The sequence below is a fragment of the Aotus nancymaae genome, unplaced genomic scaffold, assembly GCF_030222135.1.
Source record: "Aotus nancymaae isolate 86718 unplaced genomic scaffold, 86718_ANA_hifiasm-v0.15.2.pri h1tg000007l, whole genome shotgun sequence".
Taxonomy (NCBI): domain Eukaryota; kingdom Metazoa; phylum Chordata; class Mammalia; order Primates; family Aotidae; genus Aotus; species Aotus nancymaae.
Window position 1 is genome coordinate 55,974,653 of NW_026988418.1, and position 24,756 is coordinate 55,999,408.

Here is a 24,756-nt window from a genome sequence, read left to right on the forward strand (position 1 = left end):
AGTCAGCAGATCTGAGAGGTATGTAGAAGACAGATTTGGTAGTGTTCTCAGGTGGATACAAGTGGTAAGGGGTCATTCTAGAACTTCTGGAATGAACATGAAGATGGGTAAAGGTGTCAGTTATGAGCATAACTCAATATCAAAACGAGACAAGACTAGTACACGCACACACGCATACACACAAGGCATGACTAAACTCATTTACAATTATCAATACAAAATCTCTAAATGAAAAATTAGCAAAGGTAACCGAGTAGCATAATATTAGTAGCTAACACTTCTGAAGTATTACTATTTACTATAGGCCAAACACTGTTCTATCATTTGTATTACCTCATTAAATTAATATTTGCTCATAACATAATTACTTGCATTAACTCATTTGTCTCCACAACCACCACATGAGAAAAGCACTATTATTATCCTCATTTCACTGATCGGTGAATTGTAGCTCAGAGAAGTGGGCTATTTTTCATCGATCAGCATAGATGACATTCCCAGACATAATGGCTCCTTTCCATGTAGGATTCCATTTATATGAAGAGGCAATACTAATTCATGGTTTCAGGAGAGTGGTTACCTCTGTGGGAGGTATTGCCTGGGAAGAAACATGAAGGCCCTTCTTGGGCACTAGAACTGTTATTTGCTAGATATGGGTGGTTGTTATGTGATATATGCATATGAAGTTGTAAACTTAAGACTTGCACACTTTGCTGTATGTATTTTTATCTCAAAGAAAAGGTATGTGGAGAACATATGGAAGACACATATTTACTGTCTCTATGAAGAGCTCTAAAAACCAATGAAAAGTAAATATCAATCCATTAGTGGATGAAGAATATAAACACAGAGTTCACAAATAAAGAAATTTAAGTAGATAATAAATGTGTATGAAATATATATAAATAGTAAATAAAGAAATGCAAGTTAAATATTAATGAAATATTTTTCTCCTAGCAAATTGGTCAAAATAAGAAAGGTGGATAATATTTAGTGTCAGTGATAATATGGGGAAATAGACATCCAAATGTTGTGGAAGTAGAAATTGTTACAAATTTTCTGAGGCTAATTTGGCTGCGTGTTTCAAAGTCTTTTCTATTGTTTATACTTTGAAATAGCAGTGATTCTATTTCTGCAAATTCATCATAAAGAATCACTCGGCCAGGTGTGGTGGCTCACACCTGTAATCCCAGCACTTTGGGCAGCCAAGGCGAGTGGATCACCTGAGGTCAGGAGTTTGAGACTAGCCTGACCAATACGGTGAAACCCCATCTCTACTAAAAAAATAGAAAAATTAGCCAGGTGTGGTGGTGGGCACCTATAGTCCCAGCTACTCAGGACACTGAGGCAGGAGAATTGCTTGAACCTGGGAGGCGGAGCTTTCAGTGAGCCAAGATGGTGCCACTGCACTCCAGCCTGGTTGATAGAGTGAGACTCCATCTCAAAAAAAAAAAAAAAAAAAAAAATTACTCCAAGTACATATTTGGTTATACAGATAATCACCATAACTCTCTTGATAAAAGCAAAAATTTGAAACTACCTGTGAATATGTGATTAGTGAAAAAAATTTATATTCATATAACAGCACAAAATGCAGCCATTAAAAGTGATAATGTTGATCAATATTTATTAGCATGAAAATATGCCCATGACATATTATTTAAACTTTTAAAATTGGAGGCCAGGCACGGTAGCTCATGCCTGTAATCCCAGCACTTTTGGAGGCTGAGGCAGGTGGATTACTTGAGACCAGGAGTTCAAGACCAGCCTAACCAACATGGTGAAATCCTGTCTCTACAAAAAATGCAAATACTAGCTGGACGTGGTGGCACATATTTGAAATCCCAGCTATTTGAGAGGCTGAGGCATGAAAATTGCTTGAACTTGGGAGGCAGAGGTTGCAATGAGCCGATATCTCGCCACTGCACTCCAGCCTGGGTGACAAAGCAAAATTCCATCTCAAAAAAATTAATTAATGATGTTAAATTAAAAAAAATTAGGTATAAGACCAAATGTAATTATTGTGTATATAATAATATACAAATAAAATTGTATATATGTATGATACAGGAATATGTGTGTCTAATGTATATATATACACACATCAGTCACATATTCCTGTATCATACATATATACAATTAGACATATATATATATGTACACATACATATATATACACATTAGACACATATTCCTGTATCATACATATATACAATTTTATTTGTATAGCTATATTGGATGGTTGCCTGGATATGAAAGAAAATGGTAAGAGTAGTTGTTGGCTGGTAGAATTATTGGGTGGCACTTATTTATTCTCTACAATTTTTCTGTACTTCATGATTTTTTTAAATTTTACTTTAAGTTCTGGGATATATGTGCTGAATATGCAGGTTTGTTAAATAGATACACATGTGTCATGGTGGTTTGCTGCACCTATCAACCTGTCATCTAGGTTTTAAGCCCCACATGCATTAGATATTTGTCCTAATGCTCTCCCTCCCCTTTCCACATACTCGCCAACAGGCCCCAGTGTGTGATGCTCCCCTTCCTGTGTCCATATGTTCTCACTGTTGAATTCCCACTTATAAGTGAGAACATGTGGTGTTTGGTTTTCTGTTCCTGTGTTAGTTTGCTGAGGACGATGGTTTCCAGCTTCATCCATGTCCCACAAAGGACATAAATTCATGCTTTTTTATGGCTGCATAGTATTTCATGGTATATATGTGCCACATTTTCTTTATCCAGCTTATCATTGATGGGCATTTGGGTTGGTTCCAAGTCTTTGCTATTGTAAATACTGCTGCAGTAAACATAGGTGTGCATGCATCTTTATACTAGAATGTTTTATAATCCAGCAGTCCTAGTAATAAGACTGCTAGGTCAAATGGTATTTCTGGTTCTAGATCCTTGAGGAATCGCCACACTGTCTTCCGCAATAATTGAACTAATTTACACTCCTACCAACAGTGTAAAAGTGTTCCTGTTTCTCCATATCTTTGCCAGCATCTGTTGTCTCCAGACTTTTTAATGATTGCCATTCTAACTGGTGTGAGATAATAATCTCATTGTGGTTTTGATTTGCATTTTTCTAATAACCAGTGATGACAAGCTTTTTTTCATATGTTTATTGGCCACATAAATGTCTTCTTTTGAGAAGTGTCTGTTCATATCATTCGCCCAATTTTTCATGTTGTTTGTTTTTTTCTTGTAAATTTGTTTAAGTTTCTTGTAGATTCTGGATATTAGACCTTTCCAGATGAACAGATTGCAGAAATTTTCTCCTATTCTCTAGGTTGCCTGTTCACTCTCATAGTTTCTTTCGCTGAGCAGAAGCTCTTTAGTTTAATTAGATCCCATTTGTCAATTTTGGCTTTTGTTGCCATTGCTTTTGATATTTTAGTCATGATGTCTTTGCCCACGCCTATGTCCTGAATGGTATTGCCTAGGTTTTCTTCTAGGGTTTTTTATGGTTTTAGGTTTTACATTTAAGTCTTTAATCCATCTTGAGTTAATTTTTGTATGCAGAGTATGGAAGTGGTCCAGTTTCTGTTTTCTGCATACGGCTAGCTGGTTTTCCCAGCACCATTTATTAAATAGGGTATCCTTCCCCCCATTGCTTTTGTCTGGTTTGTCAAAGATCAGATGGTTGTAGGTGTGTGGTGTTATTTCTGAGGCCTCTGTTCTGTTCTACTGGTCTATATATCTGTTTTGGTACCAGTACTGTGCTGTTTTGGTTAATGTAGCCTTGTATAGTTTGAAGTCAGGTAGTGTGATTCCTCCAGCTTCGTTCTTTTTGCTCAGGATTGTCTGGCTATATGGGCTCTTTTTTAGGTCCATATGAAATTTAAAGTAGGTTTTTCTAGTTCTGTGAAGAAAGTCAATTGTAGCTTGATGGGAATAGCATTGAATCTATAAATTACTTTGGACAATATGGCCATTTTTGTAAATTGATTCTTCCTATCCATAAGCATGGAATTTTTTTCCATTTGTTTGTGTCCTCTCTAATTTCCTTAAGCAGTGGTTTGTAGTTCTCCTTAAAGAGGTCCTTCACATCTCCTGTAAGTTGTATTCCTTGGTATTTTATTTTCTTTGTAGTAATTGTGAATGGGAGTTCACTCATGATTTGGCTGTTAGTCTGTTATTGGTGTACAAAAATGCTTGTGATTTTTGCACATTGACTTTGTATCCTGAGACTTTGCTGAAGTTGCTTATCAGCTTAAGGAGTTTTTGGGCTGAGACAATGAGGTTTTCTAGATATATAATCATGTCATCTACAAACAGACAATTTGACTTCCTCTCTTCCTATTTGAATACCCTTTATTTCTTTCTCTTGTCTGATCATGAATTTTTATAATACAAATTTTACAATAATATATGCAATATATATTCAAAATAAAAAAGAAAGCACATTTATCTCGATTTCCTAGCAATTTTTGTTTTTAAGCTTCATCTACCTTGTTTTTCTTTAAATAGTAAAACAAACTTTAAAAGGCAGTAATCACCACACATATAGTGCAGGAGGTCTGACTTGGGGCATTGATTCTCACCCGGGTGGAGTAGTTTGAGAATGCCTAATATGTCCTAAACATCTTTTATGAGTTTGGAGAATTTTACACATTGTAACTCTTCAAAGTGGGGTCAGAACTCACTGTTCCAGACACCCTCATTGCTGACATCGGAGCATGACTCTTTGTGTCCATGTGAGTCCAACCTTGGAAGGTAATGCTACAAGGAGGCAAACATGCATGGTGTCCATCCCAGGTGAACATGACCATAGGAGCTCAGTGGCCAAGCTCCTGGCATCTACTTCCAAACATTATCAATGCAAGCTACAGTGTCTCTGCAGGAAGCAGAGTTGTTGCCAAGCATTGGCTGTGATGGTGTTTTTGATGGAGCAGATTGTACAGTGTGATTTGATGTTGTTTCTGGAACCATACTTCCTAAGTCTGCTTCTCTTGCCCTCCAGGGGTATTTGTGAATTGCCTAATATTTTTAATAATTTTCTTTTGCCTAAACTAGCTAGAGTGGATTCTATTATTTGCAATGAAGAATGGTGCCCAATAGAATTACCTTCAGCTCCATTTTACAGATGAAAAAATTGATCCTTTTTTAAAAATGAAGAAACGGTCCTCAGATTACACAGCTAATAAGTAATGAGGTAAGACTTAAGTCTAAGACCTTTGAGTCAAAGTCTAGGCTCTTCCTACTATGGCATGCTACCATCTGGAAGAAATGTATGTATATTTTTACAAAGATTATTAATAATTAGCCAAATAGATATGAGTATGGGATTTCCCAGATAAATTTAAAACTAAGATATTCCAATACTCACCATGAAGTGAGGTCATCAAAAAAAATAAATGTTACCATTTCACAAATAATTACTACGTGCCGACACTACCCATCAGCCATGGGAGGGATCCCAGAGATCATCTAACCACTCTCATTTACAGATGAGGAGCTTGCAGCCTAGAAACATGATAGAATTTTCCTGTGTCAGTCAGTAGGGTAGAGTGAGGAGAGAAAAGCAATTTGTTGACTCCATTTTTCTTTATACCAGTGGAGGGTGAAGCCACTTATTAACCCATTTAGAAATGCTTGTATAACGCAAGTTCAATGCCTAAGTGAAAATCTTATTTTAAATGTAAGAATAAATAAATATTAAATCTATGAAAATTAACCACATTTAATATATTACCAACCAGTTCCAGAGATATCCTAGACTACACCATCATCAGCCCTTCGGGGTGTGTAACTGAGAAGGCTAAAATAGCTTTTGAGAGAAACCTCATGAAAACATCCCCTGGGGAGCTGAGATCACATTTCCACCCAGCTCTGAAACACAGAATTTATTTGACCAGGTTTGATGCAAGAAAGTTGTTCCTTCTGCAGAAATTGGGAAATCCCTCGTGAATCCCTGGAAAAATGTAAGATTTAGTGTCTAAATGTTTTAAAATAAAAATATTTTATAATAGACATTACTATCTCCATGTTCATAGATAATATTTTTTGTTTCAACAAAATCCAAGATGTGTTTTACCCTAAGGGCAATTTCTACTGAATCTGGAGGGACAGAAAAAAACCAATTTGTGTTATACAAGGAAAACTGAACCTTTAAATTTCTGATTCGTTTCCCTTTAAATCATCCAAACATTGCTTTTTATGGGCTATGTAATAGCAAAACAGTCTCTGAGGGGGTGTTAAAGCATTTCAAGCCTTGCTTCCCTTAAAATAAAATAACATAAAATAAATTTTAAAAGGGGGAAGCAGGCTTCAAGTGAATCTAAATGGTTTACAAAAGGTCTCATCAGGGCAATATCTAAAATATTTAAGTGAATTCTTGATTTTTAACTTCTCTTTTTCCTGTTTAATACTGGAATCTTGCATGAAGACTGCCTTGAGTATCTTCCTATCAGAATAATAAACTTGATTCCTGAAAAGAAAGCACCCTGCTTTTCTCCATTAGAAATCACCTTGAGGCCGGGCGCGGTGGCTCAAGCCTGTAATCCCAGCACTTTGGGAGGCCGAGGCGGGTGGATCACGAGGTCAAGAGATCGAGACCATCCTGGTCGACATGGTGAAACCCCGTCTCTACTAATACAAAAAATTAGCTGGGCACGGTGGCGCGTGCCTGTAATCCCAGCTACTCAGGAGGCTGAGGCAGGAGAATTGCCTGAACCCAGGAGGCGGAGGTTGCGGTGAGCCGAGATCGCGCCATTGCACTCCAGCCTGGGTATCAAGAGCGAAACTCCGTCTCAAAAAAAAAAAAAAAAAAAAAAAGAAATCACCTTGAGATGTTTTAGAGTGAAGAAATATTTAAACCATATGCTAATTGATCAGATAACTATTGGAAAATGTTACCTAAGAGAGTCTTCTTTTTCACAACCATTGGGTGGTTCAAATAGCGGAGTGTGCAGTTCACTTAGGGCCAAATGTAGAATCACACATTAATGCAATGTGGACTTCTTCCCTTTTTTATCTCTATTATTGAGACGAATGTTGAATGAAATCAGGTCACTTTTGCCATAAGTTCTTTTTTTTTTTCTTAGTTCTTCCGTGAGCCTACTTACACGAACAATAACTTAGGTAGTTTGAAAAGTAGGTTTAAGAAGGCTAAGATTGATCTACTGTGGTGGCTCATGCCTGTAATCCCAGCACTTTGAGAGGCTGAGGTGGGTGGATCACCTGAGGTCAGGAGTTCGAGACCAGCCTGACCAACATGGAGAAACCCCGTCTCTACTAAAAATACGAAATTAGCCGGACGTGGTGGCACAATGCCTGTAATCCCAGCTACTCAAGAGGATGAGAAAGGAGAATGAAACAGAGAAAAACTCTGTTTCAAAAAAAAAAAAAAAGGCTAATATTGAATGAAGCATTTTCTCAAACAATAGTTTAAGACATTGCAGTAGTTCACAAAGCAGAAGAAATCCACCATACATTCTACATTTCCAGATAATTGGTGAATTGTCCATTTGAATTTTTAGCGGTTAAATTTTTGGCTGCCTTGAATCTGAAGAAAGACTGGCAGAGATAACAACATAGTATCTTAAGCATAAATCCAAGGAAGTCATTCAGGAATTAATCCATTCATTCTACCATGATTTATTCAGTGGAACCTATGAGCAGGCAAGTTGTTTGGCACTGGAGATATAGCAGTGAACCACGGACACAGGCATTTTCAAAGAAATTAAATGACAAGAGATCTGTGTGGGAGGGCCGTGGTTCGGTAACAACAAATACTAATTGTGGGACTCATTGGTAGCATGTTTTATATTTTCAGAGAAAGGAAACATCAAAGTACAAATATTCAGTGACGTCTCTTCATTTTTAGTCCTGTGATATTTGGTCAATGTTTTGCATACCCTGAAGAGCAAATCCTACCTGAGATCCAATAACTTCACTCACTAGAGCACATGTGATGCCCTGGAACATTCACCATTCACCTTTAGTGTCCGTCTCACCCTGTTCCACCTGCTCCCATCTTTGCGTCATTGCCTCCTACTTCACTATGAAAATTGAAGTGATTGAACTTGTATTCTCCCAACTCTTCTTTTTGCCGCCTTCAAATTTATCTGTGTCCTATACATTTAATGCAATTCCAATAAATAGCATATGCAATGTTTAAGAAGGAATTTGTAGTTCATGCATAAAAATAACATGTGAGAATACTCAGAGAAATCCTGAAAATAAAAATGAGAGATAGTTACCCTTACTAGACAATGCAATCTGTTTTAGAACTCCAATAGTAAAAAAGTTTGATATTAGATAAAAAAGTGGAAAATCCATGGAACAGAATAAAAAGTTCAGAAAGAGATTCAAATTCTATGAAGGTTTGGTTTATGACAAAGTTGACATTTCAGATTAGGTAAGGAAGGAAGGGAAGAATTCAAAACATGTTGGACAGCTGGCTGACCCCAGAAAAAATATTAAAACTACATTTATCTCATCAAAAATAAATTCCAGATGAATTAAAGATATAAATGTAAAAAAAAAAAAGACTTTGAAGCAGGCATGAGGAATAAGAGAGACCATATTTACCTCTTTGTCTGAAACAACTACGAAAAAAAATACAATTATTTTAAAAAACATTAGACAATAGGCAACAAATGACAATGACCCTTGAGAGACAGGAAACAAACTATGTGAACCTAGTATTGCCCCAGCTCACTGCCTGGAAAGAATTTTGAGGCCACAGCATAGGGAAGGGGAAACCAGTGCAGCCCAGTGATTTCAAGAAATTGAGGAGATGGAGCTGGAGTCCAGGAAGGCCAAGGTGGCTGAAGCTCACAGGGCAGACTACCAGAGAAAAACGCTGTCCGGAGAGAGAACCCTGGTGATCTTCAGAGGATCCCCTTGCAGTGTTCAACTCAGTACCACTCAGCAATGTGTGTGAGTAAACAAGCAGACGACCCAGAGGCTGGGAAACAACCATCGGAAAGGACTAAAGAGAACAACGTCTCACGATGGACTGGAAACAGTTACTGTTCCCATTGACCAGAGTGAAACACCTCAAAATTCACAAGGCATCACGTGAAGTACTTTAAGAGTTTTGGCTCATGAATGTGGGGGAGGAATATCCCTATGATATGCTTCTCTGGTCTTGCCTAACAGCTTAAAAATAAGACCAAAATGAACCAGAAAAACTCAAAAATATTCACAAGATTACCAAAATAATAAACATCCATCGAGGTAAAATTTGCAGTATTTGGTATCCACTAAAAAGTTACCAAGTATTCAATGAAGCAGGGAAACAGACCCATAATACCAGTGGTTAATTCTGATGAACAAAGTAGGAAGACTTTACTTGTTTCATTTTTCATTGTATTTCCTTCAGTCTCTTAAAATTATAGAAATATATAAAAATGTATTATATATAAGATATATTTTATGTATGAAAATGTGCATTTGTATATACAATACACACACACACACACACACACACACACACCCCTGCTTCCTTCTGTCTACCCACCCCACAGATTATCTAGAAATATAGATGAAGAAAAAACACACAAGGGATGATAGCAGACATAGAGAATATAGTGAAAAGTTCGACAAGATGTTCATTGTGAGTCCCATAAGGAAAAGACAAAGTAGAAAGAAATGGCTGAGATTTTCCTAGAACTCATAAAAACACCTCCACAAGTATAAGCAGCAGCCCAGGACTGCCCTAGTAGGTTAAGGGTATATATGTGTGTGAGTGTCTGTGTGTGCATGTGTGTGCATATATATATATATATGTGCGTGTGCATGAACATGCATACACACGCACATATATACAATTTGAAAGGATCTAAATGCTCATTAATGTGGACTGTAAAATTATAGTACATTTATGTTATAGATGCTAGGTAGCCATAAACTGTACTAAAGGAGTTATTTGTTAGGATATAGACCATCCTCCAAGTCTCCAAAATATATTGCTAGTAGCAAAAGCAAGGAGGAAAGCAACGCATAGCGTGCATCATCATTTGTATGGAAATGGAGGTGGGGGGAGTCACATTCACACAGATAGAAATACCTATTTGGTTAATGAACAAAATATTTCTGGTACGATACACATAGAAATAAGTAACAGTGGTTGCCTATTTGGTGTTGGATAGGCTGGGTGACAAGAATAGAAGGAATACTTTGTTCCCTGTCCGTATTTTTGCATCTGGAACTCTGCAGGAGGTGCGACTATCACGTATATAGATAAACCAAAAGAAAATTTAAAAGCGAACCCCAACACGATCAAAATGGCCTTCAGCTCTGGTCAGCCAAGTCCTTTTCCCTTTCACTACCTTCCCTGGCCTTTTACAGTCTGTCACTTCTTGGAAAAACTGGGAATTGAGAATTTAAAAGCATGAGGATATCTTTCCTCAGGCATCAGACCCAGGCAGGAGCTCTGTATGGGTTAGTAACAGCCTGCTTTTAAATCCACAGGGGTGGAGAATTTCGCTTATTTTTAAATTAGGTGGAATTCAGAAAAGAACTGCCAACATGATTAAATAGACTGGAGAGACCGGTTTATAAAGAAAGATGAAAAGACCCAAATGTGTGTGATTTGGCGACATGACAGCAGGCCTGGGCTGTGGTGAACACATAGAGGTACTGAATCTGATGAGTTCAAACACCAGGAAAGGAGCAGAGTAGTTGATGATATAAGTAGGAGGAGAAAGAAGAAAATATGAAAAGGAAAACAAAGTGAATGGATACTCAAACAAAAGTCTTAGTCTGCCTGTCTGTCTCTATCTCTAGAGAAGCCTCTCCAGGGAAGCAACTGATGTCTTGTTCCTTGGATACCATCCTAGAACATCTTTACCTTCTCAGCAATTATAAGTTCAAGTCAGCTGCCAGGTCAGGGGGTGAGAGGTCACCAAGGAGACTTTTATCTCAACTTCAGCTCTCTTTTCCCACTGCCTGTCTCCTTGATCTGGCACTTTGCTGCATTCAACTGGCTACTTTGCTTCACTGTACATACCCAATGAGGGGCAGGCAGCCTTTGGGGGTGGTGGGCATCTGTGCAAAGTACATTGATCTTTCAGTCATATTTCAGATCTTACTGGGTGTCTATGATAGGTCTGGAAAAGAAGACTGCAGTTCCCTGCTGCTAACTAACAAGGAGTTTGTGGTAGCTCATGATAGTTCTATCAAAAAGCGACAAGTGAGATGGCCAGGTGTGGACACAGACCAGCTTGGCAGCAGCACTGTGCTATGCGTTGGATGGTCCCATGTCCCTACTCAGCCTCTCACTGAGCCTATCTCTGGAGAATATTAAAAAGTCACATTATTGCTATGCCATTAAAAATGAGTAGTACCATGGGGGTGAGTTGGTTTGCTTTTGCTTGTAATGTAATGTAACTGCCCAGTCTCTTCACTTGCTATATCTAGTCCATTGCTTTTATTTCATATCCACCAATCCTTAGTCCATATTTCTTTGGGCTTGTAAATTAAGTTACCAGAGTATATGCTCAAGGGTGTGCAAATTGATGTGGGAGCATATATAAAAATCTACATTTGTGTGTACGTGTAATCATGCACAAGTCTGTGTGTGCATTTCTGGATTCGTATCTGTGTGTTGCTGTGCATATGAGAAAATGCACATGTGGGTAAAATGAACCAAAAATTAATTTAAGAAACACTCTAGTGGGGATTCCAAAACTAATACATGAGAGCATATTTTAAAAACCATTCATGGTTTATGTTTATTTTAAATTTTCTCCATTTTTCAGACGAGGGAACTGAACTGTGGCCGTAACTTGATCCCGATGTGCTTATTACTGGCAGGATTAGGTGGGGCCATTCCCCTGTGGACAGAGGGTAGGGTCTGAGGGAATATTCATTATAACTCTCAATTATCCCGGACAAGAGGCAGCTTCTGGGTCAGGAGATGAAAAGTTGGCAGCTCTGCCTTAGACTGTGAATAAGTAAAGAATTACTTCTCCCTGGGCCCTGGTTCTCTTATGAAGAGGCTTTGAGGAGTCCAGACATGCCAAAGGCTTTTCCCACGTGGTGGAGAGAAGCAGAACTCTGCCATATGGAACAAGGGGAGGAGACAGGCTCATAGCTACGGTGCCATAATCAGGTTTGTCTACAGATTACAGAAACCCCAAAATAACAATGACCTAAACAAAACGTCCACTGGTACTGTGGTGGCTTCACTAGGTAATCGGGAACTCCATCTCCTCTCTGCTCTGCCATCTTTGGCAGCTGCTTCCAGGCTCAAGACCATCTCATATTCCATGATAGCTGCTGTAACCTCTGTCATCACATCCTTTTCTGGGCAGTAGAAAAGACATAAAGGCGGCATTTCCCAGTCTTTTCTGTTGCATTCGCTAGAACTTAGTCTTGTGACTTTATCTAGCTGTAAGAGAGGCTGGGAAAGACATCCTTATACCCGGATTAATCATTAGCTTGAATAAAACTGTTTTTCTGTAATTAAAGGAGAGAATCGATATGGGGGGGGGAAGTGTTTTCTGCAACAGTTGGGCAAAAATGTAGCCTAGAGAAAAGTCCATCAAGATATGTAGTTGCCACCTGAAGGATAATTTTGGTAGATTGCTTCCTTTTGGTGATACCTAAGGCTGTACCAAAAAAGTGATATTAGCTGTTATAACCTGTTCTTGGCTGTGCTGTGGGGTATTAAAGAAAGTGTCTGTGTCCACTCTTGAGCAAAGGAGAGAGCAGTACTCAGAAGCTAGTATGGTGTGTCTGCAGTGACCTCAGAGAGCACTGGCCTGAATGGAACCACAGAGAGCTTTCTGGAGCCACTTCATGCTCACAGGAAATGTGTCTGAGTCTTCACAACTGGTGGGCAGGACACAAGCAAGAAACATCCTAGAGACTTCCTGGGAAATACCCGCAGTAAGAACACCTCAAAAGTGGGGCTGGGGTCTTGCTGTCCCATAGGTGAGGGTTACAAGGTCAGTAAATTGTGCTGAACCATGTATATGATCTCATTTATAACCACAGACAGGTAAGGCCAGGGGATTATTTGAGTAACAGGATGTAAAGAACGTATTTCAGAAGTATTTTTTTTGTAAAGAAAGAGTTGATTAAGAAAATGTGGATGCATGCATTTTAGACTAAGCTCCACCTTTTAAAGTGAACACCAGTGGGTGAGCATGGTGATTTTCAAAGCATATTTAATGGAACTTTCTAGTTTCATGAAGTGAATGAGAGTGCCTCCAAGACCAGAGAGTGACCAATGGGCTAGACTTTGTTTCCCAAACCATGCTGATTACATCATACTATTTTTAGATTTCAACAAAACTTCTCATTTCAAAAACTATTTCTACTGGCCCCACCATTAGAAATTAATGGTGTAGGTATTAAACTTAGTAATGGTAATCACCTAATACTGTTGATCTCATTGTCTTAAACTAAGAAATACAAGAGAAATGCTATTTAATAAAAGGAAATAAATATGCTGAATCTGCTCCTCTAAAAATTCCAGTCTTTCAAGGATGTGGAGAAAATAAAACATTTTCTCCACACGTTGTTGGTAGGCATGTAAATTAGTTCAACCCCTATGGAAAAACAGTATGGCGATTTCTCAAAGAACTAAAAATAGGAGTACTGTTAAACCCAGCAATCCCACTACTGTGTATCTATCCAAAGGAAAAGAAATTGCTTTATCAAAAAGTTACCTGCATTCATATGTTTACCACAACACTATTCACAATAGTAAAGTCATAGAATCAACCTAAGTGTACATCAATGGTTTACTGGATAAAAAAAGGGGGTACATACACACCATGGAATATGATGCAGCCATAAAAAAGAACGAAATCATGTCTTTTGCAACAAAAAGGATGGAGCTGTAGACAATTATACTCAGTAAAATCATCCAGAAATAGAAAATTGAATGTCCTCACTTATAAGTGGTAGCTAAATGAAGGGTATACATGGACATAAAGACAGAAATAATAGACACTTGAGACTCCAAAAGTGGGAATGGTAGGAGGAGACTAAGGGTTGAAAAACTGCCTATTGGGTACAATGCTCACTATTTGGGTAATGGGTTCAATAGAAACCCAAATCTCACCATTGTGCATCCATCTAACAAATCTGCACATATATCCCCTGAATCCAAAATATGATAAATAACAAACAACAACAAAAATTCCAGTTTGTACCTACATGAACTGAGATATGATATTGGCCACCCTGATTTACTTACTATCAAAGGTTCCAGACGTCATCAATCAAAATATTTAGGACAAGAAGGGATTCTGCCTGAAGACAGGCTTTGAAAGTTCTTATTTATCCATCTGGAAGGATGAAAAGCGGTGACAGAGGGAATGGAGAGATGGGCAGAGCATGTAACAAAAATCCAGTTAAAGTTTACCAAGTCATATAGAAATAGTGAACTATCATGAAGCAAATCCTGCAGTAGCAGAACTTGATGAAACTCCTTCTGTTTGAAGGAAGTAGATACACCACAAATAAGAGGAAGTACTACTCTACAAAGAAGAGAGTAAAATTTCTGAAATCTATTTTCCCAAGTGAGCATATGGGTTGAAAATATAAACTGGGCTCAGAAAAGATTTAGATCGGCTGGGCATGGTGGCTCATGCCTGTAATTCTAGCACTTTGGGAGGCTGAGGCAGGTGGATCACCTTAGGTAAACAGTTCGAGACCAGCCTGACCAACATGGTGAAACCTCGTCTCTACTAAAATACAAAAAGTCAGCCGGGAATGGTGGCAGGCACCTGTACTACCAGCTACTTGGGAGGTTGAGGGAGGAGAACTACTTAAACCAGGGAGGTACAGAGGTTGCAGTGAGCCAAGATGGTGCCACTGCACTCCAGCCTGAGAAACTGAGTGAGACTCCGATTCAAAAAAACAAAAAAAAAAAAAAGAAGAGAAAAGATTTAGATTCATTTGTGGACCACATGAGCTCTTCAGGCCTTGACATCAATGAATGGCTCTTGGAACCTGCAATAGGAAATTGAGACAAGCTGGAAGTGTCTTGGGGTCCATCTTAAATTTTTGAGCCAGTATTTTTTAGTTAATAGAAACAATATTAATTATTGTTTCTACACACAATCCCGTAATTCTGTTTTCAGATTTAGATATTTGTCTGGGAAGACCATGGACTAACAGGTATTTTGGGTGGTTTTTAAATAACAGATAGTATTAACATTTTCTCTACAGCCAAGTTTTCCTAACGCAATGGGATACAGCACCAATTAAAAATAGAATTTATAATACACATAATGTTATTACTGGCAATGTAAGAACATATGCCTGCTTTGCTTAATTGGCTTTACAATTTGTTTATCACAACATGAATGACTACTGTGACAAGAAAGTATTTATGTCATACCATGCTAACAAGAGTACTTCAGTGATCAATAAGGACAGGTCATTACTCCTGATTCAAAGCACAATATCACTTAATGCTGGCTTTGCACAATAAAATAGGGCATTACAGTTATATGCTTTTAGTTTTAACATTTTTAATTGACACATTGTAATTTTACTTATTTATGGGGTACAATCTGATATTCATATACATGTATATGTTGTATAATGATGAAACAAGGGTAGTCAGCATCTCCATCACCTCATTCATTTATCGTTTCTTTGTGACAAGAGCATTCAAAAGCCTCTCTTCTGGCTATTTTGTAATATAACAATATCTTACTGTTAACTGTAGTCACTCTACTGTACAAAAACACCACCAGAACTTATTCTTCCTATGTGACTTTGTATTCATTAACCAAGTTCTCCTCCTCCTTCCCTCCTCCTTCCCATTCTCCAGACTCTGGTAACCATTGTTCTACTCTCTGCTTGTATGATATCAATGTTTTTTTCTTTTTAAGGTTCCACATGAGTGATATCACGTGATGATTGTCTTTCTGTGTCTATTTCACTTAAAATAATGTTATCTAGATTTATCCATACTATTGCAATTGACACACTCATTTCTTTTTATAGCTGAATAGTATTCCACTGTGTTTACATACCACATTTTCTTTATCCATTTATTAGCATTGAACACTGAGGTTAATTATATATTTGGTTACTGTAAATAGCACTGCAAAAATATGACATGCAGATATCTCTTTGATATACTGATTTCATTTTATTTGGATATATACCCAGTAGTGGCATTGCTGGATCCTATGATATTTCTGCTTTTAATTTTTTGAGGCACCTCCATACTGTTTCCACAATGGCTGTACTAATTTACTTTCTCACCAATAGTTTGTAAGGGTTCCCTTTCTCCCCATTCCCGCCAATATGTGTTATCTCTTAGCTTTTTCATCATAACCATTCTACCTTGAGTGATATGACATCTCATTGTGATTTTGATTTGCACTTCCCTGATGATTAGTCATGTTGAACATTTATTTATTCATATACCTGTTGGCCATTTGTATGTATTCTTTTGAGAAATTTCTGTTAAGATCTTTTGCCATTTTTTTCACTGGGTTATTTGCTTTTTTGCTGTTAAGGTTTTCATGTAGTCTGGATATTAACCCCTTGATGGATGTAGAGTTTATAAATATTCTTTCATATTCTGTGGGTTGTCTTTGTTCTGTTAACTTTTTCCTTTGCTATGAAAAGACTTTTTAGTTTGATGTAATCCCATTTCCCCATTTTTGCTTTTGTAGCTTGTGCTTTTGAGGTCTTTGTTTTAGAAATCCTTGCCCAGTCCAATGTTATGAAGCATTTTCCCCATGTTTTCTTCTAGTCGTTTCATAGTTTCAGGTTTAACATTTAGTTCTTTAATCCATTTTGAGGTTTTTCTTATATGGTGAGATGTAGGGCCCTTGTCTCATTCTTCTGCATGTGAATATCTAATTTCCCTAGCATTGTTTATTGAAGAGCCTGTCTTTTTCCCAATATGTCTTCTAAGCACCTTTACTGAAAATTAAATAAAGTGCATGATTTTTTTCTTGGAACCCTATTCCATTCCACTGGTTTATACTTCCATTATTATGCCAGTACCATGTTGTTTTTGGTTACTATAGCTTTGTAGTGTATATAAATACACACACACATATAAAATACATTAATATTTAACATTCATGTACATACGTAGATAGATAGATAGATGAGATGGGGTCTTGCTACGTTGCACAGGCTGGCCTTGAACTCCTGGGCTCAAGTGTATCTCTTGCCCTGGTCTCCCAAAGTGCTGGGATTATAGGTAACAGCCACTTTGCCTGGCCTAGCTTTGTAATATATTTTGAAGTCAGTTAGTACGATGCATCCAGCTTTATTGTTTTTGCTCAGGATTGCTTTGGTTATTCAGGGTCTTCTGTGATTCCAAAAGAATTGTAGAATTTCTTTTTATTTATGTAAAGAATGTCATTGGCATTTGTATAGGGATTACAATAAATCTGTAGATAACTTTTGGTAGTGTTGACAATTTTAACAATATTAATTCTTTCAATCCATGAACACAAGGTATCTTTCTAATTATTTGTGTATTATTCTATTCCTTCACCAGTATCTCAAGGATTTTTCATTGCTTTGGTTAAGTTCATTTCTAGGTATCTTCCTTTTTAAAAACTATTGTAAATGAAATTGTTTTCTGGATTTCTTTTTCAGATACTTCACTATTACTGTATAGAAATGCTGTTGATTATTTTACCTTGATTTACTGAATTTGTTTATGAGTTCTAATACATTGTTTTTGTTTTTTTCTTTTTTTAGTAGAGTCTTGAGGGTTTTTTATATATAAGATCATGTCATCTGCAAACAGCAGCAATTTGACTTTCTCCTTTTCAATTTAGATTCCTTTTATTTCTTTCTCTTGTCTAACTGCTCTGGTTAGGACTATGTTGTCCTTCAACATTATGTTACATAGAAGTGGTAAGAGGTGGGCATCCCTGCCTTTTTTCTGATCTTAGAGGGAAAGCTTTCAGCTTTTTCCCATTCAGTATGAGGTTAGCTGTGGATTTGTCATATATGGCTTTTATCGTAATGAGGTACATTCCTTTTATATATAATTTGTTGAGAGTTTTGATCATGAAGGAATGTTGAGTTTTGTCAAATGAATTTTCAGCATCTATAGAAATCACTATATGGGTTTTGTCTTTCTTTTTGTTAATGTGATATATCAAATTTATTGATTTACAGGTGTTCAACCACCCTTGCATCCCTGGAATGAATTTCATTTGATCGTAGTGAATGATCTTTTTAATACGTTGCTTTACTTGATTTGCTAGTATCATTTTGAGAATTTTGTATCGATGTTCATCAGAGATATAGTATATATTGAAGTCAGTTAGTATGATTTCAGGATAGGCCTGTAGTTTTCTTTTTTTTTTGCTGTGTCCTTGTCTGATTTGGAATCAGAGTAATGCTGCCTCATAAAATGAGTGTGGAAGTATTCCCTCCTCTTCCTCTTTAGCTTTCTGAAAAGTTTGAGGATTGGTATTAGTTCTTCTTTATACGTCTGGTAGAATTCAGCAGTGAAGCTCTCAGGTCTTAGTTTTTTCTTTGATGGAAAACGTTTTATTCCTGATTCAATTTCCTCATACTTATTGGTGTGTCCATATTTCTATTTTTTATGATTTAGTCATGGTAGGTCGTATGCTTCCAGGAATTGATCCATTTCTTCTATGTTATCAGATTTGTTGGTGTATGGTTGTTGTTCAAAATTCTTATGATCTTTTGTGTTTCTGTGGTATGAATTGTAATGTGTCCTTTTTTTCATCTCTGATTTTATTTATTTGAATATTTTTTCTTAGTCTAGCTAAAGGTCTATTTTATCTTTGCAAAAAAAAACACAAATCTTTATCTTATTGATGCTTTCGATTATTATTTTTTTAGTCTCTCATTTATTTCTGCGCTGAGCTTTTGTATTTCCTTCCTTCTACCAACCTTGGGTTTCGTTTGTTTCTCTAGTTCCCTGAGGTGCATTATTAGTTTTTTTTTAATTAGAAATTGTCCTTCTTCTTTGATATGGGCATGTATTACTCTAAACTTCCTTCTTAGAACTTCTTTTGCTGTGCTCCAAAGGTTCTGCTATGATGTGTTTCCATTCTCGTTCATCTCAAGAAATTTTTAAATTTCCCTTTTTATTTCTTTATTAACCCATTGGTTTAGGGGCATGTTGTTTAATTTCCATGTATTTGTAACATTTCTGAAGTTTTTCTTATTATTGGCATACAGCTTTTTATTAAAACTACCTCTATTGCTGAAATTCCAGCAAGGAAAAAAAATTGTTACTGTAAATCCAAGCCTCTATCTTCCACCACTCTGTTGTCTTCTGAAACAATGGGATTTGGAGATGAGATCACGGGAAGTTCCTTAAGAAGTTAACTATTGCACTACAATAGAGCTGCATGCAGTTGGGACCTCTGAGTAGGCAATATATCATAATCAGCAGCAGAAGATGTTGATTCATGAAAGTAAAAGAGTGGAATGTGACTCAGGCTGCTTCTAGAAAGACAGGAGCCTTCCTTAAGACAGGGTCTGCCCCAACACTGTGAGAAGTGGAACTCTTGGCAGAAAAGATGAGAATTGCTTCTGAACCGAAAAGCTGCGAGTGACCTTCTAAGGTCACCTAGTTCATTCCCTTCAGGCTGAAACCCATAGTAATGCGATGATAAGGTGACCTGTTTTACAGGCCCCGAGAGAGAGCACATACCTTCCAAAATCCCACACTCCAGCATGAAGAATCTTACCCTCCAAGAAATTCTTCTTGGGCTTAAATATACTTCCTCCTGCTACGGGTAGTTTGGTTTTGTTTTTGCTTTCTATTTTCTCTTCCTGAGAGACAAATAAGCTGGTCAAGTAAGACTAAGGAACCAAAGAAGCACGACTTCACAACTTGCCCAGAGTTGATGAATTCAAAACTAGAGAACGTAGTATGGTATCCATTCTTGTCCCCAGATTTGAAGAACAGTAAATGTCTTTCTTGGCAAATAGAGAGCACTCAGAGGAGGCAGCTGATCTACCTGTTTGCAGATAACTAAAAATCTTTAATGCTCAAGGTACGACTCACCAGGGAATCATCTGTTAGTGCCCCCTTAACACTTCCACAATAAAATGTTAAAAAAAAAATAAAGGGAAGGAAAACAGCAATTTAAAAGTCTATAAAAGTGCCAGGTTGCATGGTCTGAGGCTAGTGCTTGAAAGTAAGGGTGAGCAGGAGGTCTCTTTCACCCAGGTAATGACTGTATGAGCCCCATAAGGAGATGGTTAAATCAAACACTGAGATGACTGCTCTTAAGGGGGAAAAATATGTCAATCACACTTTGCCTTTGACACAAGGAAATTCCTTGAAACTGAGAATGGAGAGTGGAAGGGAGGGAGAATGTCTCCTGATGTGGGTGGCCAGGAAATCAGGGGCCAGAAAAGCATGAGAGGAGAGAGGAAGAAAGAGACTGAGAGGGGAAAAAAACACAAGGTTGAATTCTAGTCAAAATGCTATGAGGCGTTCACACCAGGCCTTGAGAGAATATTAACAAGGTTACCCAAGGGGGGGCCTTTAGCCCCAGGAATTATTAGCGAATATGGAATTATATTTGCACAAACACTACCAGATGCAAGGGGCTAAATGTCCTGCAGATGTGGAAGGAGCCAGTGTACGTTCCAATAGGCGGCAGCTTTATTTGTTTTACCCTTCGTCCAAGAGTCTGGGCAGCATGTTTCTGAGGGGGTTGCATTTCTAGAATGACCACCACACCACTAGGCCCTTATTTCCCAATTGCTGCTTGGCTTGCACCAGCCTCAAAAGTATCTCTGCCCAGGACAATGTGGAGTGGCCCTGAGTTAGGTCTTACAAGCTTACCAGCTGACCGCTACCATTTTTTCGGGAGGAAGGGGATAATAGCACTCCTACAAGAGATCTGAGAGATGAAAGAGTTCAGAGCCAGGTAAATCACAACAATTTCAGAGAAGTTTTCAACTAAAAATTAACCAGTCAGTGTTGGGAAAAGAATATACAGCAAAGCAAAAACGGTACAAAGGGTCTCCTTATACAAACCTTTACAGCCTCATGACTCAATTTAATTTAGATTCACCACTGCTAAAGGAGGCATATCTCATCTCTGTGGTTGGATAAGATGCTTCTTTTCAGGGGGTCTCCTGAATGCATGACCCCAAATCACCACCACCATCTTGCTCATGATGAACAACGATTGCCAGTCTGGAGAGAAAGAATCGTTCAGCACACTGATATGACATGTAGAGACAGTTGATCCTGAAACTAATGCCATGAGCCCCTCCCAAGTACCTCATAAGGCCTCTATCAATAAGTAGGCATGGCTCTATGTTTTCAGAAAGTTTACAAAATTAAAGTATATAACACCAATTAGTTAATACTGCCCTGACTTCCCCTCTGTCACATTTCCCTTTGTGAGGGGTGGCATCAGAGTTGGATTGAAGATATACTTAACTCGAGTGGAATGAAAGGTATTATATGGTTTGCATCACTTCTTTGCAGAGTTGACTGCTAACCACCTGGTTTAATGAATGGATTCCATAAACACTCTCATCATCAACTGCTCACCACTGAGCTTGGTGAGGGACATCATGTTGGGATGATCAGCATCCTACAATGCTGATTCTCTGATGAATTCTGATGTTACCTGAATACATCCTACAACGGCCAGCCCTGAAATTAGAATAGTGGAGGAGAAGGAAGATTTGAAATGTACATAGCCGGAAGCTAGTCATGGAAGTGTTATCTAAATCTTACAACTCTCACATGTAAAATCTGGATAAAAGTTTTCCCAAATTTGACAAAATTGTAAAATTTTGCATGGCATTTCAAGCAACAAAATGTGCTGTTAAAAAAAATTTCCCTAAACTATCAACAATAAAAAATTTTAATAAACTATACTAAAGGAAAGTTGAACTATGTTTTTATTCACTCAATACAACACGGTATTACAAAATTGTCATATAAAGAAGCAGTCAGAATACATACAACTATATGTGTATACATATATTAGAATTATATAAATATTCTACATAATAGAACATATTACATATTTATACATCTAATTATATATTATTATATATAATAGAATTATATTATATGTAATATATATGATACATTATACATAATTAGATGTAAGTAATATAATAATGTGTAATATATGCATATATATTATATATTACATATATAATAGACATACTACAGATAATAAATAAAAGAAGCATGTTGTTTTCCTGGATTTTGTGATTTTTGTATTATTTGTTAGCGTTCTTTTGGAATTAGTGATTTATTATTACTTATTTATTTGTTTTATTTATTTATTTTGAGACGGAGTTTCGCTCTGGTTACCCAGGCTGGAGTGCAATGGCGCGATCTCGGCTCACCGCAACCTCCGCCTCCTGGGTTCAGGCAATTCTCCTGCCTCAGTCTCCTGAGTAGCTGGGATTACAGGCACGCGCCACCATGCCCAGCTAATTTTTTGTATTTTTAGCAGAGACGGGGTTTCACCATGTTGACCAGGATGGTCTCGATCTCTTGACCTCGTGATCCACCCGCCTCGGCCTCCCAAAGTGCTGGGATTACAGGCGTGAGCCACCGCGCCCGGCCCATTTTTTGTATTTTTAATAGAGACGGGGTTTCACTGTGTTGGCCAGGCTGGTCTTGAACTTCTGACCTCAGGTGATCCACCTGCCTCAGCCTCCCAAAGTGCTGGGATTACAGGTGTGAGCTACTGAGCCTGGCTGATTTGTTTTGAGTTCTTACTGTAAAATATGTTCCCTTTACTACCTGATTTTATATCCAGAGGTATGTATTTTTTTCTTTTTTTTTTTTTAAGACGGAGTTTCACTCTTGTTACCTAGGCTGGAGTGCAATGGCGCAATCTCGGCTCACTGCAACCTCCGCCTCCTGGGTTCAGGCAATTCTCCTGCCTCACCCTCCTGAGTAGCTGGGATTACAAACACGCGCCAAAGTGCCCAGCTAATTTTTTGTATTTTTAGTAGAGACGGGATTTCACCATGTTGACCAGGATGGTCTCGATATCTTGACCTTGTGATCCACCCACCTCGGCCTCCCAAAGTGCTGGGATTACAGGTGTGAGCCACCGTGCCTGGCCGTATTTTTTTTCTTAAAGAAGTCCTCAAATATTGTATAAGCTTTAAACCCTATATAACCTGGATTTGCCCTTGGTGCCATGTACCTTCTAAGCATTTTTCAGACTTAAAAATTTCACTCCTCAGCTTACAAGGTAGGCCTTGTTTGCACTATTTTACAAATAAACAAGCTGTGACTTTCAGTCATACAGCTTCTAAATGGATTTGAATGCAATGTCTGAATTATGCTAAAGGAAGTGAGTTAGCTCTAACCCTAATTGTATTCCCTGTCCCTATACCTCCCCTGCTGATTCCTAATTTGAACTTCCTCTGCTTTACCCAGTCTGATTCAAATGACTTCCACTAATACCATTCTCTCTACTGTTCTACCCATCTGCCCCCTGAAATACCTCATTATGAACTGATCTGAAAGATCTCACTGTCAGAAAACTTTTCTTCATTTATTTTCCATTATTCTGAAATATGCCCTTGTGGACCCCACTGGCAATTTCTCTTTCTTGTGATATTTGCCAAGTTTTACGTAGTGCTTACACTTAAAAGAAAGAACCAGGAAAATCATTTCAAAGCATCTTGCCTGAAGGATCTTTAAAATATTTTTTAAATTGAAATTCATAATACACCTCCTCCAGGAAGCCCACCAGATTAATTCCAGGCGGCAAGTCCCCATGCCATCCTCTTCCTTTGTAACTGATTACTAGCTATTCACAGTCACACTGTATGTATTTGCTTATGTGGTATTCTCTTTCTTATTGGAAAACTCAAGACCAGCAATGGTTTAAAATCTTTACTACTTAAACTTAAAGGCATGTTTGGATTCCAAAAACTTTGTGGGAACTCAGCAGAATTTTCAGACTATATAATGTAAGGAGGTGAGGTCTGATTTTTTTCCTCAGCACACCTCAGTATCTATCATGTTGCTTTCAAAATGAAAAATAAGCAAGTCCATTTAATGCAAAAGCAGAAAACCTCACTTCTGTGGTAGAACAAAAACTCCTCAGACTCCTGGCCTTGTTCCCCTCAATTCTAACGTATTGCTTTAGCTGTTTCAGTGTGTGACCTCCATAAACAACATGGCTTCTATTTTTCTATCTGTGAATTAAGAATTGTGTTATTTCCTTCCCATTTACTTTACAAAAGTCTCATGGGAACAAGAGTTAAATGATTAATGACTGAAAGCCTTTGCACAAACACAAAATGCTGAATAAAAATAATCCCTCATTGCCACAATGATAGGCACCAATGACCTGATGCTAAATCTGGACTGAGACTGAAGGCAATTCAGATCAGCTACGGACCCTGTCTATGCATCCAGGCTGCTTTTCTCCTTATGAGGACAATCTGGGCTCAAGTACCTTGACTTCCTTCACTGATAGGCCCCCTGCTCATGGCCCTTCCTGCTCAGACCCAATCGCCTAGTAATATGAAATCTGGCTTACTGGTTGTAGGGGAGCAACGTGTAGGAAACTGTAACATGTGCAGTATAATTTTATTCTTTTTCAGCTTATACCACAATATTATTTAGAAAATTATTTGAGATCAAAGCTCAATATTTCATCTAGTTTAGGCCCTTGTATAACTCTGCAAAGGGTCTCCATGCCAAACAAGTTTGCTGTCAGTACTGAAATAACTGGGGTGTGCTTGAGGAGGAAATACATCTCTACTGAAGGAAATTTGTCAAGGTTATCTTAAAGGAAACAAGGGATTTGGTATATTTTAGTGAATTGTGCTTATTGAACATAATCTATTTCT